A 16,771-nucleotide genomic window follows, 5' to 3' on the forward strand; every position below is an offset into this window, starting at 1 on the left:
GGCATACCCTAGTCAATAGGTGGCTTTCAACCGTCATACTAGTTAATAATTGTCTATGCGAAGTGGTTTAGTTACATTAAGTAGGGTAAAACATTTCACACTTAAAAAAGGCTTTTGGCAATAAGCTAATGTAAAAATCTATTAAAACTGTTTTATTTGGTGTCTCAAATCATTACAATCATCCTAGTTAAACTACTCAAAATTAAAAACGGGGAATTGAGATGGGAATTCAAGCTCTGATCAAACGTGAGATTTTCCTGAAGAGGTGTATTATTTCATCCTTAAAATGTATTAATTGCTTATTTTGTTATTGCTACTGTGTTAACTTTTCCATAATGAAACCTAATTTTACGCAAGGTAAAATTGTATGTTTTAGCTCGAGTCTACTTAAGACTCCCTACGGTACGAGAAAAATTTAATCAGTTAAATTGCATAACGTGACGCTATATCTGAAGTTGGTTTTGTGTGAAAAGTTCTTCGACAAAGTATGGTAGTAGTAGTATACTTATGCCACATGACAAATGAAACTCAGAGAGGAAAGAAAATAACAAACTGAAAAATAAAATAAAAAAAGGTGAAAAACTAGGATTTTGTCAGCCAGTAGAAAACCACGAAGAAGAAGAAATAAGCAAATATTTCGACAAGGACCTCCACCAAGTCGTCCTCAGTGCCAAACAAAAATGAAAAAGAAAAAAAAACGAAAATCTAACCTTTCGAAGTTTACCCGACAAAGACAGAACAGACACTAAATAAAAACCAGGCAGGAATCAATGAAAAAGAATTTACCAAGATGATTGAGCAAGAATCCTTTGCCTTGCGATAGTTTTAGCTGGTCTACAATATTGGTTTTAATTAGATATGCAAATAGATTCTTTTAAGTTATACCGGGTGAAAATAATGATTGAGTCCTTCAAAATTAAACTGTCGTAAATTAGGCTTAATGAAATATCTCCAGTATCTCTATTTATTGCTAAATTTTGGTTTTTGTTTTTTTTATCTCAATTACCTCTTTAAAAGTTTGTGGTAGGCCATTTACAGTTGATATTAAGGTTGCCTCGTCAAAAAAAAAACCAGATGGGTCGGATTTACGAAATATGCGAAGCCAATGCCGAATCAAAGTTGTCATTGTTATTTTTTAATCTGAGGGACTTATCTATTGAAATTTTGTGCTCGTGCAAACGTTCACCTAGCTGTTGATGGGTCCTACCAATGTAAAATTTTCCACAAAAACACGGGATTCCGGTGACGCCACTACCCAGTACAGGATCAGTTTTATCCTTTCCTGAGTTGAAAAAGTGGTCAACTTTTTGTTCGGTTTTGAAAGAAACAGAGAGATTGTGTTTTTTTTTACAAAAGGTTTCCAAGTTTATCGCCAAGTTTCGGGATGTATGGTAAAGTGATGAAAGTTTTTTTTTCAATTGCCGGGGTAACTGAATCAAGGGGTACGAGATCCCTATTTTGTTGTTTTATCTTTTTTAATCGTCTATCTATGATATTTTCAATAAGTTTGATTGGGTAACCATTGCAGAAAAGAATATCCTTGACATAGTTTAATTCAGAATTTATATGATTACGGGAACACATTTTTAAAACTCTGTCGACTAAAGAGATTATTACCCATCTTTTCACAGAAGGAGGGTGATGGGAAGAGAAATGTAGATATCGATCATTATGAGTCGGCTTTTTATATATAGAAAATTCAAGGCTAGGAGTAGTTTTTATAATCAAAACATCCAAAAATGGCAGCTTACTCAAATCTTCGAGTTCCATTGTGAACCGGAGATTAGAATCAAAAGAGTTCAAATGTGCCAAAAAAATCTCTTAGAGAGTTTTGTCCATGTTCCCAAACAGAAAGGATATTATCAACGAAACGAAACCAGAGAGAGTGTTTTAAGTGGAAACTATTCAAAGCACAATCTTCTATGAAATCCATGTAAAAATTTGCCAAGTAAGGAGACAAGAGAGTACCGATGGACAAGCCCATGATTTAAAGGAATTTTTTTTCGGAATTTAAAATACGAAGAGAACTTGTTGCAAAGACGAACAAGGGTCATTATTGTATCAATTTCCAAAGTTTTGTAATCCGACCAAGCTGAATTCTCCTCAAATTTTCTTTGTAAGGCCTGCTCACATTTATGAACATCACATGAAGTGTACATAGAAACTGCATTAAAACTAGATAAAATAGTTTTTTCTGTTGTACTTTGATTTTTTTAACTTCTCAACAAGATCTATGAAGTTTTTTATATACGATTTTTGTGTGCTTAAAAGAGGCTTAAAAATGGTGGCTAAAAAACTTCACATACTCGTAGCTGGAGAACTATAACATGCTACAATAGGACGTAACGGAATATCTTTCTTATGGATTTAGGCAGACCATAAAACTTTGGGGCTGAACAACCTTTGGGGTAAAATTGTCTCTACATTTGAGGGGTAATTAGTCTATTATCTTTTAAAATTCGTAGTTCTTTTCTCAATTGCTGTGTGTATTTGTCTGTGGGATCAATTTTTATTTCTTTGTAAATATTTTTACCAATGAAAGGGGTGTTAGATGTTAGTTAACGTTCTGCAGAATTCATAATTACAGCCGTGTTTCCCATTTCTACTCTCGAAAACACTGTGTTTTTGTCTTTTTTTAAGTTTTAGAGGATTTTAATCTCCCCTTTGGATTGAGTTGAAAGTGACAAAGATGGTTTATAATCAAGAATACTCTTTACAATTTCACCTCTGAGTAGGTTTGGATTTTCGACTTCACCATGAGAGCTAGAAATAGCAGATTCCACGCCCGTAATTATTTCTGATGTATTTACGTGTGTTTGAGCCACTGAAAATTTTGGTCCTTTTGAAAGAATACTTAGCTCCTTGGATGTAAAAACCTTAGAGGATAGATTTTCTAAATAAGGGCCAGGACATAATTTAGGAAAGAAAATAGATGGTTTCTTAAACTATAGAACTTCCAGTTTTGAGAGTTTTTCCGAAAAAGGAGTTTTTGCTAAATAGAATAAGTATCGGAAAGACCTATGTGAGATTTGTAAAATCTGGTGAGAATCTTGAGGGGACGAAATCTGATATAATAAGGATTTGAAATTTAGTATTTTATTACTAAGGACGTACCTTTTGGATCTATGGTCTTTTAAAATATGCGTTAAAGTTTTGAAACCCATTCTTTGCATAAACGGGCCTCCAGATTGTTTGCCTACATGTAGGTTGAAACGTAAAGAAGGTGGAAGAATTCGATGTCTCTAAAAAATTAGTAATTTTTTTTGGAAACAAGTTTCAAAAAAATTAAACTGACAAATAAGATTTTTAGAAACAAGTTTCAAGAAATTGAACTGAAAGATAAGATTTGCATGTTTTTTAACACAATTTAAAAAAATCTAAAACAGTATTGGTCCAATGCTCCCCGTAAGCTTGAAGTAAATATACTCTAAGACCACACTGACTATGCCAGAAAAATCAAACTAAGAGAGAAAAGGAAATAACAAAAGGAAAAATAAAATAAAAAAGGCTGAAAAAACGAGGATTTTTTCTGATTTTGTTTCATTTTGTTATTTTCTTTTCTCTCTGAGTTTCATTTGTCATGTATTGCCAGTGTGGTCTAAGAATGTATTTACCATGCCACATGATAGTAACATCTATCGATAAAGAAAGCCAAACATTATGAATGACATGGCAATTTTATTGATTTTAGCATGACACCTATATTTAAAAGGCAAAATATTGAAAATGCAAAAATTTAGTTTAAAAAATGTGCACCAACAGTAATTTGTATCGACAAATGAGTCTATAATGTGGCCCGGGCAATAGTATGCCACAATTAGTTGAAATTATAATTTTATGATTTTCTTCCTATCACTTTGGGAGTAATAGATGGTAAATTGATTTAGAGTTGTCTGGTAAAAAACAAATGTAATTATTATATGGAAGAAAATACTTTTGAGTATTATATATGTTACCGGAAAAGACCGAAATTGGAGAATGTCGACATCCACCGGTGAATGTTTGAAAATCCTTTTTTTCTCCTTGGATTTAGTCAGCTTCGCCAGTCAGCTTTGTCAGTTTTATGCAAGGTTGGATGGCGACATGTTAGGTTAGGCCTATACCCAATTTCTGATATTTATAACATAATTTGAGCTAACCTGAACTTACCTTACCTAACTTTGATTTTTACCAATAAACCTTGCACAAGACTAACAAAGCTGACTAAATCCAAGCAGAGAAAGAAGAATTTTGGGCATTCACCGGCGACTGTTAACATTAACCAGATTTCGGCCTTTCCTCCAATGATCGTCCTGGGACGTACGCAAGAGCTTTTTTTACATTTTTGAAATAAATCCAAGAACAAAAATAAACCGGAATAACAGGTGGAATAATCTTTAGGGTTTATACAAGATTTTTTTACCCACTCTATATGGTTTATTTTGGTGGATTTGGTCCAAGAGAGCACACCAAATGCTATTGGAGAATATGCTATTAAATGGGTGGTAAAACTTTCCTACATGTAGATTACACTTATGATTTGTGTGTCCTGGATGAACTTTTTGGCAAAATTAAACAGAACTTGGAGGTTTAAAGAATTTCTGATGCAAGACAAGGTTTTAAAAATAGTTTTATGAAGAGTAAGTAGATTAAGTTGAAAATAAATGCGGTTAGGTTAAAGAAGTAATGTTAAAAAATTGAATAAGTAGATATATAAACTTATTTACTTCCTGATATACCATTATTAGTAAGTATGATAGATTCAGTGAAGATGCAATAGCTTAAAAATTTAGAAGAATAAGAAGGTAACTTCTTAATACAAAAACTGGGACACTCAAAGTCACGGTAAGGACAGTGGTCAAGCAAGGCCTTGAAGCGCGGGTGCTTCGAATGACTCAGAAAGATAAGTTAGATTTTTTCAGAGGAGTTGTCCGAAGATGATTAGGTCAATTTTTTCTGAAGTTTGGGACGTGGGGAGGGATATGCACTTGCACCATAAAAAAGACCTATTGTTAGCCGTGGATCTGCATCTTGGGCTAAAATTACAAATCAGAGAATTAACATGTGACGAAATTATATATCATCTTGTAAAACAATTTCATGCTTCTCAGTGATCCATATAAATGTTATTTATTGACATGTTTAATTTATGTTTTATGGTAAGTTTTTTTCTATATTTTATCATTACTTTTTGTGTACACTAAAGAACAGAGAAATTAAGATGTTTGCATTGTTATTAAAACATATCCATTTTTTCACAAGGGATACTCAGCGTTGCAAAATTAGAGAAATAAGTACACACATGATACGTTTGAAAAATACAGATTTAGGTTCTCGTTTGAATGACCGTTTATCGACCAAGTAGACGGTCAGGGACTGTTATTTTAATATCTTTCTCTAATGATATAGTAAAAAAAAAAAACAGTTTTGAATGATCTGGTAATATAAAAAGGATAAAGAAAGACACATTCCCAAAAATTGTGTTTTTTTTATCCATTTTGGGGAAAAAAAAATTAGGTTGTATTGAAATGAGACGGGAAGAGTTCGTAAGAAAATGTATAATCCAAAAAGAACTTTATTGAAGGGAGTAAAGATTGAAGCTCTGAGCTTAGTTGGGCAACTGAAGAGATGGCGCAGCTGTATTGTGCTCAAATTGCTTGGTCCTACGGTGGGCATCCACTACTAAGTGGAGCAATATTTTACATCCAGAAGAGGTGGTTCACGTGTCAGCTTTGGACTCAAGTTTGGAGATCGTGTCATTACAGATGCTGATTTTGCCGATGACTTGGCCATTCTGGCGGACTCCATGGAGCAGTTGCTGGAAGCGCTTCAAATCCTATGAGAAGAGGCTGCAAAAGTAGGACTGCAGATAAACTGGACTAAAACGAAAATTATGGCCATAGACCCATTCTCCCCTGCTGCCAATCTTTCAGTTAGCCTGGATACCAACACTAGTATCGAAGTTATTCAAAGGTTCATAATTTCTTCAGATGGTTCGCTTCTTTCTGAACTACAAGCGAGAATATCCAAAGCGTCTTCTGCCATGGGCAGTCTGAACCATCACCTCTGGCGAAAACCAAACATCAGTCGTACAGCGAAGTTGTGGATTTTCAACGCCCTCGTCGGCTCTGTTATGCTCTATGGAGCTGAAACGTGGCAAGCTTCAGCCGCATCCCTCAAGGCAATTGATGTCTTTCAGTCAAAGAGCCTGAGGAGGATCGAAGGTCTACGATGGCTCGACTTCTTCAGCAATGAGAAGCTGCTGCAGCTCACCAAGCAGTCTCGGTTTTCGACCCAAGCAGCCGAGCGAACATTACAATGGTTCGGACACCTACTTCGAATGCCTCCACACAGACCTGCGAAAACGATCCATGACTTCGACCCTGTGAAAGCCGGTTGGAAGCGACCTCGCGGCTGACCAAAAAGACGATGGTCTGACAGCCTTTCCGAGTTCCTGAAGATAGCAAATATCAAGTTGAGCGATATACAAACGCTTGCCATGGACCGAAGTGGTGGAGGAGGCAGACGTCACTCTCTACGCCGAGCAGCGCCCGGCAGGAGACATAAGTCAAAGTCAAGTCAAAGAAGAGGTGGTTGACCAACGATGTTGATCCTTAATTATCATCTAATCAGTTTCGAAAAAAATATATCCGTTTTAATTTTATGGAATACTCGACTACTAATATACTCCATGTGAAAAGTACTTTCACTGTCTTTTTCAAATTGATGATCACTAACAAATTAGCAAGAATTAGCAATAGATAAAACCAACACAGATGTGAATGAAGTATTTTGTTTTAAGAAGTTAGATTTTGGGCTTGAGGACTTCAAAAAGTAGTTAGAATTGGTTATTTATGTGGAAAATACAAATAGTATTTGAAAGGTTGTAAAAATTTCGAGATTCTGGAGGATAACCCAGGCCTGAATGCCCCTCCTACACACATTTCTCCTATTCTGTCTCAAACCAAAATGTCAAATTTTAAATACCAATAAGAATTGCAGAAAATAAGGGATATCAACACCAAAATCAAACAGTTCGTGGTAACGAACTGTAAGCAAGGAGCGACACGGCTCAATAGTAACCGAAGCTCTAAAAATCGAAATTTTGATACCAATAGATACATCAAAAGAATCAGTCTGTTATGCTGATTTCTAGTATATAAGTTTCATCAAGTTGAATCTTTCTTATCAAAATCTACGCGCCTGAGAAAATTTGCCTTATTTTTGAAAAAAAGGGGAACAACCCCTAAAATTCTTAGAACTTTAATGAAAATCACACTATCAGATTCAGCGTAGTAGAGAACCCTTCTATAGAAGTTTCAAGCTTCTATCTGCAAAAATGTGGAATTTTGTATTTTTTGCCAGAAGAAATATCACGGATGCGTGTTTTTTTTTTTTTTCCCAGGGGTGATCGTATTGATCCAGTAGTCCTAGGATATCGTAAGAGGGCTCATTTGAAAGGAAACTAAAAGTTCTAGTACCCTTTCTAAGTGACCAAAAAAATTGGAGGGCAACTTGGCCCCTTCCCACGATTTTTTTTCCCAAAGTCACCCAATAAAATTTTGAGATTGCCATTTTGTTCAGCATAGTCGAAAACCTAATTAATATGTCTTTTAGGATGACTTAATCCCCCACAGTTCCCGAAAGAAGGGCTGAAAGTTATAAACTTTGCCCATTGTTTACATATAGTATTGGTTATTGGGAAATATACAGGCATTTTCAGAAGGATTCTTTTTCTAGTGGGGGGTCGGGGTTGGAGTAGGGGTTACGGGGGAGGATCTTTCTATGGAGGATATTTCCTTGGGGGAAGGGACATTTCCATGAAGGGGCGCCAGATTTACCAGCATTATTTAAAAAACGGTCAGAAATGAAATAAAAAAAACAATTTTTTTTCAACTGAAAGTAAGGAGGAACATTAAAACTCAAAACAAACAGAAATTATTACGTATATGAGAGGGTTTTGCCCCCTAGTCAATACCGTGCTCTTTACGCTAAAGTTTTTTTTTAGTACTTTCAAAAGAGCTATCTATACTAACTAACCGGCCTTTGTGATTCAGGGGTTTGTGGTTCGAACGAAATTCCAACTTTAGCGTGAAGAGCGAGGTATTGAATAGGGAGCGAACTCCCTAATTTACGTAATAAAAACATACGAATACAGAAATTCGTTACCTAAGTTAATTCGTAAGTTACGTCAGAACAAAATTTCGAGAAAGCCAATTAGCCAAAAAAAGGAAAATTAAAATGCGAATTTCGTTTTAATTATTCATGTACGGTGAGCCAAAATCAAAGCTGCATTAATTCAAAAACCTTCAGAAATTAACTAAAAAAACAAGTTTTTTTTTTAACTGAAAGTAATGAGCGACATTAGAACTTAATACAAACAGAAATTATTCCGTATATGAAAGGGGCTGTCCCCTCCGCAACGCCTTGCTCTGGCCGCTAAAGTTTGACTCTGTCTCACAACTTTATTTTTTAAAACATTAAAAAACTTTAGCGCAAAGAGCGAGGCGTTGATGAGGGGACAGCCCCTTTCATATACGGAATAATTTCTGTTCGTTTTAGTTTTAATGTCGCTCCTTACTTTCAGCTAAAAAAAAACTTGTTTTTGATAGTTAATACCACTATGAAATCGTTATAAATGACAAGAATAACATGCTTTATTTTTGTTAAAGAAAAAAGAAGTTTTTTTTCAAATGAAAGTAACCAGCTATATTGCAACTTAAAACAAAAAAAATTATCCAGCTTAGGATGGGGGCTGCCCCCTTCTCAATCCCTAACGATTTATGCTAAAGTTTTATAGTTCTTTAAATTAACTTCTAATTCTAGATAAACAGCCCTTGTGTTTAAGCAGTCGTTCTTAAAGGATTATTCATACAAAAAAAAAAAAAATCCAAAAAAGAAGTTTTTAAAGAAAAGTAAGGGCCATAGTAAACTTAAGATCATCACAAATAATTTATTATAATAGTTTAAACCCAAATAGACCAGAAATTACTATTAAAGAATAAATTAAACCCAAAACGAACAGAAATTAAATAAATAATGATGCCTTTACTTTTCTTTTAAAAACTTCTTTTTCCGAAATCTGTTTCTTATTAATATTTGTTCGTGTTTGATTGCTAGATTTTTAGTCCCTTATAGCCTATATCTTAGGGGTCAAGTTTTACCTCATTTCAACTTCAATACAACTAGTTTCAGCTTAATACCCACAGTCGTTCCTGAGATATTACTGATGCGTGATTTTGGCAATCAACATGCAAAGAATATGTTTTTATTTTCTTCAGCATCCCCTAACACCCAGCCCTAGTCACCCTTACATGTAGCACCAGTTGAAAACAGTCTTAGTCATAGTCACAAGTTGTCGCAGTCAGAAATAGTCACTGTTACAATCGCAGCTAGTCGCATTTGTAGCCACAGTAGTAATAGCAGTGGCCCTGAAAGTTTTAAGTTAATAACTTTACCCGTTCCTAAGATTTTACGGATATGCATTTTTGATAACGTGTATTCAGATAGTATTTTTTTTAACCCCCACACTCCTCAAAATTCCGTGAACTTTTACCTCAATAGCCTTAGCCTTTTTTAAAGCAACCATGAGCAAGCATTCCCCCTTCCCCAATGGAAAATCCTGCATGTTAAAAACGGATAAATTAGGAAATTTACAATTTTCCAGGGTCTGTGATGGCATTTGATTTCTAATCAAATAAGCCTCGTTCAAAGTTTATACGATTACTCCTGCCATTGAAACTATGCATGTCCGGGGTGTAATGCAATTAATTAAAGCAGTATTTAATTTTAAAGCCTAATGGGCAAATTGCATAACTGTGGGGGTTTTACCTACCCAGTAATACTAGAGATATAGTTAATAGGTCGTTCAGCTATGCTGAACAAAATGGCTATCATTAAATTTTGATTGGAAGTTTTTGGAAAATTATGGGCTAAATAGGAGGGCCGTTTACCTCCAACCACTTTTGACTCTTAAAAAGGGCACTAGAACTTTAATTTCCAATTAAATTTGCTCCTTTAAAATATCATTGACATTAATAGCTACAATAGAACAGCGCTGTTTATGATATTGCTTATATGCCCATTTAATACCTATATGCACATAGTTTTTTCGTTTAATTGAAAGTCCCCGCAAACGTTTCCTATAAGATTCAACCTAGTGGCCTTAGTGTCATCAGACACAGTAACCATAGAAATAGTGTTAGAAGTGTGCGCATAGTGTCTTCTGGCTAGTTCAAAATTCGTCACAACCTACCCTGAAAGGTTGTATTTGATAACTTAATAAGGGAAAGATCCCTTTTGACAATCTATATGGTCATATTTTATTTTTATCTAGTTCAACATCCGCCCAAATATTCCTCGAAAATGTCATCTTAGTACCCTTAGGCTGCGTGTTAGAAATAATTGCAGCAGAAGTAGTAGTATTAGTAACAGTATGCATGTTGCACCTTTAGTTGTTTTTTTTTCAACATCCCCTCCAACACACGATGTAAGTTCCATTTTAATACCATAACGCATTCCTGAAGCATTAATGATACGTCCTCTTGACAACCTATGTGGGCATAGTGTGTTTTGATTTAGTTCAATACAGTTTCAACATTGCCTACAATTTTCTCCTTAATACTCTTAGCTTTAGTAGAAGTAGTAGTAGCAACAGTAGTTATAGCAGTATCAGTAGTAGTAGTAGTAGCAGTAATAGCAATAGTAGCGGTAGTATTAGTTGTACCAGTATTGATTCAAATTTTGAATCAGTATTGATTCAAAAAGTATTGATTCAAATCAAGTAAATTACCAGTAGTATGATGATTCAAATATTGTGTTTGGGTTAGTTCAACATCCCCCATAATGAGCCTTTGAAATTTTAATTCTACACCCAAAACTGTTCCTAAGATATTGCTGATATGCCCTTTTGACAACTTAAGTACAGATGGCGTGTTGTGATTCAGTTTACCGTCCCCCTAAAAATTCTTTGAAAATTTTACCTTTATACCCTTAGGTGTAGTTATAATATTAGTCACAGCAGTATTATTAGTACTCAACTTAATAAAATTAGCCATATCAGCGACACTGTCGACATATCCTTTTGATAACCTGTATATTCATAAACTTCTTGAAATTTTCATCTTAATACTCAGAGCCTTACAAGTAATTGCAATAGAATTAGGATAAATTGTGCGATAGTAATAGTAGTACTAGAACTAGTAAATGTAGCAGTGGTAGTAGCATTAGTAGTTGTGTGCACATATTATCTTTTGGTCAATTGCTCTCCCCTTTAAGTACTATCTGAGAATACTAACTTAATAGACGAGTCAATTCTTAAGATACGCTATTTTAACAATAGTGTCTTTAGTTAGTTCGAATTTACCATCAGTATTATCTCAAAATTTACCTTCATAGACTTAGCCTTAATAGTACTATCATCAAAGTAAGGGCGGTGGTAGTCGGAGAAGTAGTTGCAGTGTTAGTATTGTATTAGTAGTAATAGTAAAAGTAATAGCAGCAGTATTAATAGCGGTAGTAGCTTGTGCATCTTGTCTTTTGGCCCTTTCATGATATCCCGGAAGTATGATCCTGACACGGTGTGCCTCTATATTGCTGATGCACGCTTTTGACCCCCCTTTTCAAAGGTTGTTCATCTCAATACTCTAAGCCTAACAAGTTGTTGTGATTGAAGTGGTAGTTGGAGCAGTATAGAAGCAGTAGTAATATTAGAAAAAGTAGTAGTGGTACTAGTGTTAGAAGTGAGGTGCACATATTACCTCTTTGTCAATTGATTTTCCCCTTTAAGTATCTTAAGAATACCCAAAACCAATCTTGAGATACGCCTTATTGACAATCTACATGCGCATGGTGTGTTTTGATTTAGCTCAAATTTGCCCTCATTCGTCTGTCAAATTTTCATCTTCATACGCATACCCTTAAATGTACTGGTATCATGGTAATAGTAGGAATAATAGTAGCAGTAATAGTGCATTATTATTAGTAGTAGCAACAGTAGTAGCAGCAGTATTAATACCAGTAGTTTCAGTTTGTACAGTTTGCCTTTTGGTTAATTGTACAAACCGCTGATGATGCCCCTGAAGTTTTCCCTTGATACAATAAGCCATTCCAAAATATTGTGGATACACTCGTTTCAGCAATCTGCATGCACATAGTATGTTTTAATTTAGTTCAACTTTCCCCACAAATTTCCCTCAGATGTTTTTTCAGTATCCCCAGCTTTATTAGCATTCGCTACAAAAGTAGTAGTTTTAGTGATAATAGTGGTAGTAGCAGTAGTATTTGTGGTAGCAGTTGTAGTTTTAGTAGTAGTAGTAGCGCGTAAATATTGCCTTTTTGGTCAATTGATCATCTCCCTTATCATATCCTGTAAGTTCCAAAATAATATACTCAGTAATTCTTGAGTTACGCCCTTCTGACAACCCATATACACATAGCATGTTTCGATTTAGTTTTACACTTCCCTCAACATTCCATGAAAGACTCGTCATAATGCCCTTCGTATTTTGGGAAAGTTGAAGTCAACCATGCATTCTTTTTCTCAATAACGTATAATAAATGTAACCAATGAACAAATTGCTTAACCTAGAGCCCTTGCCCTGTGGCCTCGGGCTGGAGTGGGTTGACATCCCCAAACGCATAATTAGTAAACCTTCCAACAGTGCTGAAAAAATAGAAGTCTCAAAATATTGTCTGAATGTCTGTTTCCGAAAATGATGGGTGTAGGGGGAATGGTGGCTCTCAAATCACTTTTTACTCTTAAAAGGGCCACTATAATTTCTAATTTCAAATCACATGAGCCCCATTAGAGGTTTATACGACACTCCATTCCATAAAAGCCTTATATGCCCTCAGGGCATAACTTACAGCTCTCGGCCCAGGGCTCTGGGAGGTTTGTAAAGCCCTTTGAGCAATGTTGAATGTTCTTCGGACTATTTTGAACAAAATGTCTATCTTACCATCTCAGTCAGATGCGTTTGTTGAAAAGAGGGATAGTTGGGAGGGTGTCTAGTTGCCCTCCATCACTTTTCACTGTTAAATGGGAGCTAGAACTTCCAATTTTCCACCAAATTAGCCACGTCCATGGTTTTATAACCATCCCTCCTATAAAAACCTTAAGTGCCCCCCCCCCCGGGTATAACTTAAAACCCTTTCTTCCAGGCTCTGGTGATTTTTATCAACCCCAAAAGTTATACGATCTTTGGACTATTCTATTGGATACTTTCTATTTGACTTTCTATTGGATACTTTTCGGGAAAACATGACATGGGGGGGGGGGTAGCTACCTTATGATCACTTTGACTCTTAGAAAGGGCACTAGAACTTCGAATTACAAATCCAATGAGAACCCTCCGAAAGTAGACTAAGAAGTACCATTTTGTCAACGCCCCCGTACCAAACAGGTTTCTGGTAGGTATAATCTGGTTTGGTAGGTACAATCTGGTTAGGTGGGTATAATCTGGTTTGGTTCAAGTTTTTCTGACACAATTTACTGAAGTTCTATTTCATGATATACAAGTTTTTTTTTAGGTTAAATACATATCAGAAAAATCGGTGTGTCTTTTTTAGTTGCAAATATATTTAGAATTGTTTTAAGTTGAAAATTTTGACGTAAAAATAAATCAGTTATTTTCTTGCGTGTCTAGGAATTCCCATGTTATTTGCTTGCCTGTATTTTGTGTTAAATAAGTAGTTTTTGTATCTTTTAAAAGAGCTTTAAGGGGTTTGAGAGACTCTGTTGCCTGATTCCGTGTGGTTTTTCTATACTTATTGCTCATTAAAAACGAAGTTTTTGTTTTAAATAAGTAGTTCTTGTATGTTTTAAAAGAGCTTTAAGGGGTTTGAGAGACTCTGTTGCCTGATTCCGTGTGGTTTGTATATACTTAGTGCTCTTTAAAAAAGAAGATTTTTTTTTATAAAAGTAGTGTTTTTATCTTTTAAAATATCGTTATGGGGTTTGAGAGACTCAGTTACCTGATTCCGTGTGGGTTTTATTTAATTAGTGCTCATTAAAAACGAAATTTTTTTTTTAAATAAGTATTTTTTGTATCTGTTAAAAGAGTTTTAAGGGGTTTGAGAGACTCGGTTGCCTGATTCCGTGTGGTTTTTATTTAATTGGTGCCCATTAAAAACGAAATTTTTGTGTTAAATAATTAGTTCTTGTATATTTTAAAAGAGCTTTAAGGGGTTTGAGAGACTCTGTTGCCTGATTCCGTGTGGTTTTTCTTTACTTAGTACTCATTAAAAACGAAATTTTTGTTGTAAATAAGTAGTTCTTGTATCTTTTAAAAGAGCTTTACGGGGTTTGAGAGACTCAGTTGCCTGATTCCGTGTGTTTTTTCTTTACTTGATACCCATTAAAAACAAAATTTTTGTGTTAAATAAGTAGTTCTTATATATTTTAAAATAGCTTTAAGGGGTTTGAGAGACTCTGTTGCCTGATTCCGTGTGGTTTTTCTTTACTTATTGCTCATTAAAAACGAAATTTTTGTTTTAAATAAGTAGTTCTTGTATCTTTTAAAATAACTTTACGGGGTTTGAGAGACTCTGTTGCCTGATTCCGTGTGGTTTTTCTTTACTTGATACCCATTAAAAACAAAATTTAGGATTTCTGTTAAATAAATAATTCTTATACATTTTAAAATAGCTTTACAGGATTTGAGAGACTCTGGAACGCAGTAGTTTTTCAGTAAAGACACTCGATATACTAAAAGTCTTTAATTCAAACTTTGTTAAAACTTCGAAATTTTTCAACTTTATTTATTTTTTTCTTTTTGTACATAACTTAAAATGTCAAAATATGCTTACAGTTCTAACAATTGCGCTCTGTGATTGGTCAGAGATAAGATGTGACTTTCCCACTGGTATTCTATGACCGGATATTGACACTACCTAATCTATTGCATGTATTAAATCAGTATTTTGTACGCAGTGGAACGATAAACACATAAGTCATATCTTTAAAAAAAGTGAAGATGGAGCATTTTAATAAAGTGTGTTTACATAACAAGATTATTGTAGCATTGAATGCCGAAAAAAAAAAACATTCAATCTTTGAAACAAGTACATCTTATAGCACTATTGGAATTGTTAGTATGCATTTTCTTGACAACGAGGAATTAAATGTATTTGGAATTCGTACGCAAATCCACTCTTATGATGGTGGCTATGTGAGATTGAGATCTCCAGAGATGATTTCACTCAAAGAGAATGCCAACATAAAAATAATCATTGATGATAGAGGACAAGTCCTTGCTACTGTTGCAGGTAACACATTACCTACTGATACATCCAATCGTCACCTTCCAGGTATTAGCATTCAACGGAAGATCAATAAAAGAAAGGCCTACTCTTCTACTAATATCGTAAACCATATCTTGTCTACGTGCCGAAACTGTTACCTGTGTAAAAATAATGTGATAATAGACAGTAACCTCGTCTAAATTTACGTGCGCGCACGTAACCTCGTCTAAATTACACTTAAAAAAATGAAATAAAGCTATGTAGACGGAGCATCTTTTATTAAACAAAACCCAGACCGTACGGGAGGGGGGGCAGTCCTGTCGACTTTTGGAGGATGTTTCTCCCATTTTTCGATAATCAGGCAATTTTCTCAAGCTCTTTTCTCAAGGTCAAAGCTTTTGACTGACAACACTAACATCAAAACTTAAACGGTCAGAAATAGAGGCTGGGCTGTTTCCAAAGATATAGCTAAAAACCATTCTGGATGAAAACGTGGAGTTTTCGTACTGCTCACTTTTTTGCAATGTGTAGGAACCGGTGGGGAATCCCCGCTCATTTGGAAAGGTGCCAAGGAAAGGCAAGCAAATAGTCTGTAGTTTCAAAACGTGTTTAATCACGTTTCATGAATGAAGTATCTGTACTGTATATTCAAGAGGTGAAATCAATAAAGAGCTTGGTAGTTACTTAGAAATATTTTCATAATTTCTTGAATGAAATTTCCGATTTTTGTGTATCCAAGAGTAGGCATAAATAAGTAATTTGTTATTCACTGATAATTTTTTCAAAATTTCTTAAACTAAAATTCTACATTGATTATCCAAGTGACAAGTGAGTTTGAGTAAGAGAAAATTAAGTTACTTACTTAGAATTTTGTCATAATTTCTTGAACGAAATGTCTTTTTGTTTATCCAGCAGGTGAATTCAAGAAAGAATTTGCTACTTACTTACAATTTTTTCATAATTTGTTTAATGAAATTTCTGTATTGTGTATCCATGAGGTGACTTCAAGACAGAATTTGTTACTTACTTACAATTTTTTCATAGTTTCTTAAATGAAGTTTCTGCATTGTGTATCCATGAGGTGACTTCAGGAAAGAATTTGTTACTTGCTTACAATTTTTTCATAATTTCTTAAATGAAATTTCGGTATTGTGTATCCAAGAGTTGACTTCTAGAAAGAAATTGTTACTTATTAAGAATTTTTTCATAATTTGCTGAATCAAATTTCTACTACGTTTATGTAAGTCATGAAATTCTTGAATGAAATCTCCGTGTTGTGTATCAAAGAGTTGACATCAAGAAAGAAATGACTACTCACTGAGAATTTTTTAATAACTTATTGAATTAAATTTCTACATCGTGTAGCTAAGTGAAAATTGTTTGTGATAAAGAGAAAAAAAAGTTACTTACTTGCGATTTTTTCACAATTTCTTGAATGAAGTATCTGTACTGTATATCCAAGAGGTGAAAACAAAAAGAGTTTGTTGCTTACTTACAAATATTTTCATAATTTCTTGAATAAAATTTCCTTATTGTGTATCCAAGAGTT

The 16,771-nt window shown here is 34.6% G+C and overlaps 1 protein-coding gene across 2 annotated transcripts in view; it reads left to right on the forward strand.

Moving 5' to 3' along the window:
• Window positions 1-16,771, forward strand: part of LOC148950013 (putative fatty acyl-CoA reductase CG5065) — a 154,353-nt gene that overhangs the window by 71,975 nt on the left and 65,607 nt on the right. The window lies entirely within an intron of this gene.

The sequence above is a fragment of the Artemia sp. Qi Xiang Cuo genome, chromosome 7 (genome assembly GCF_049724085.1).
Source record: "Artemia sp. Qi Xiang Cuo chromosome 7, ASM4972408v1, whole genome shotgun sequence".
Taxonomy (NCBI): Eukaryota; Metazoa; Arthropoda; class Branchiopoda; order Anostraca; family Artemiidae; genus Artemia; species Artemia sp. Qi Xiang Cuo.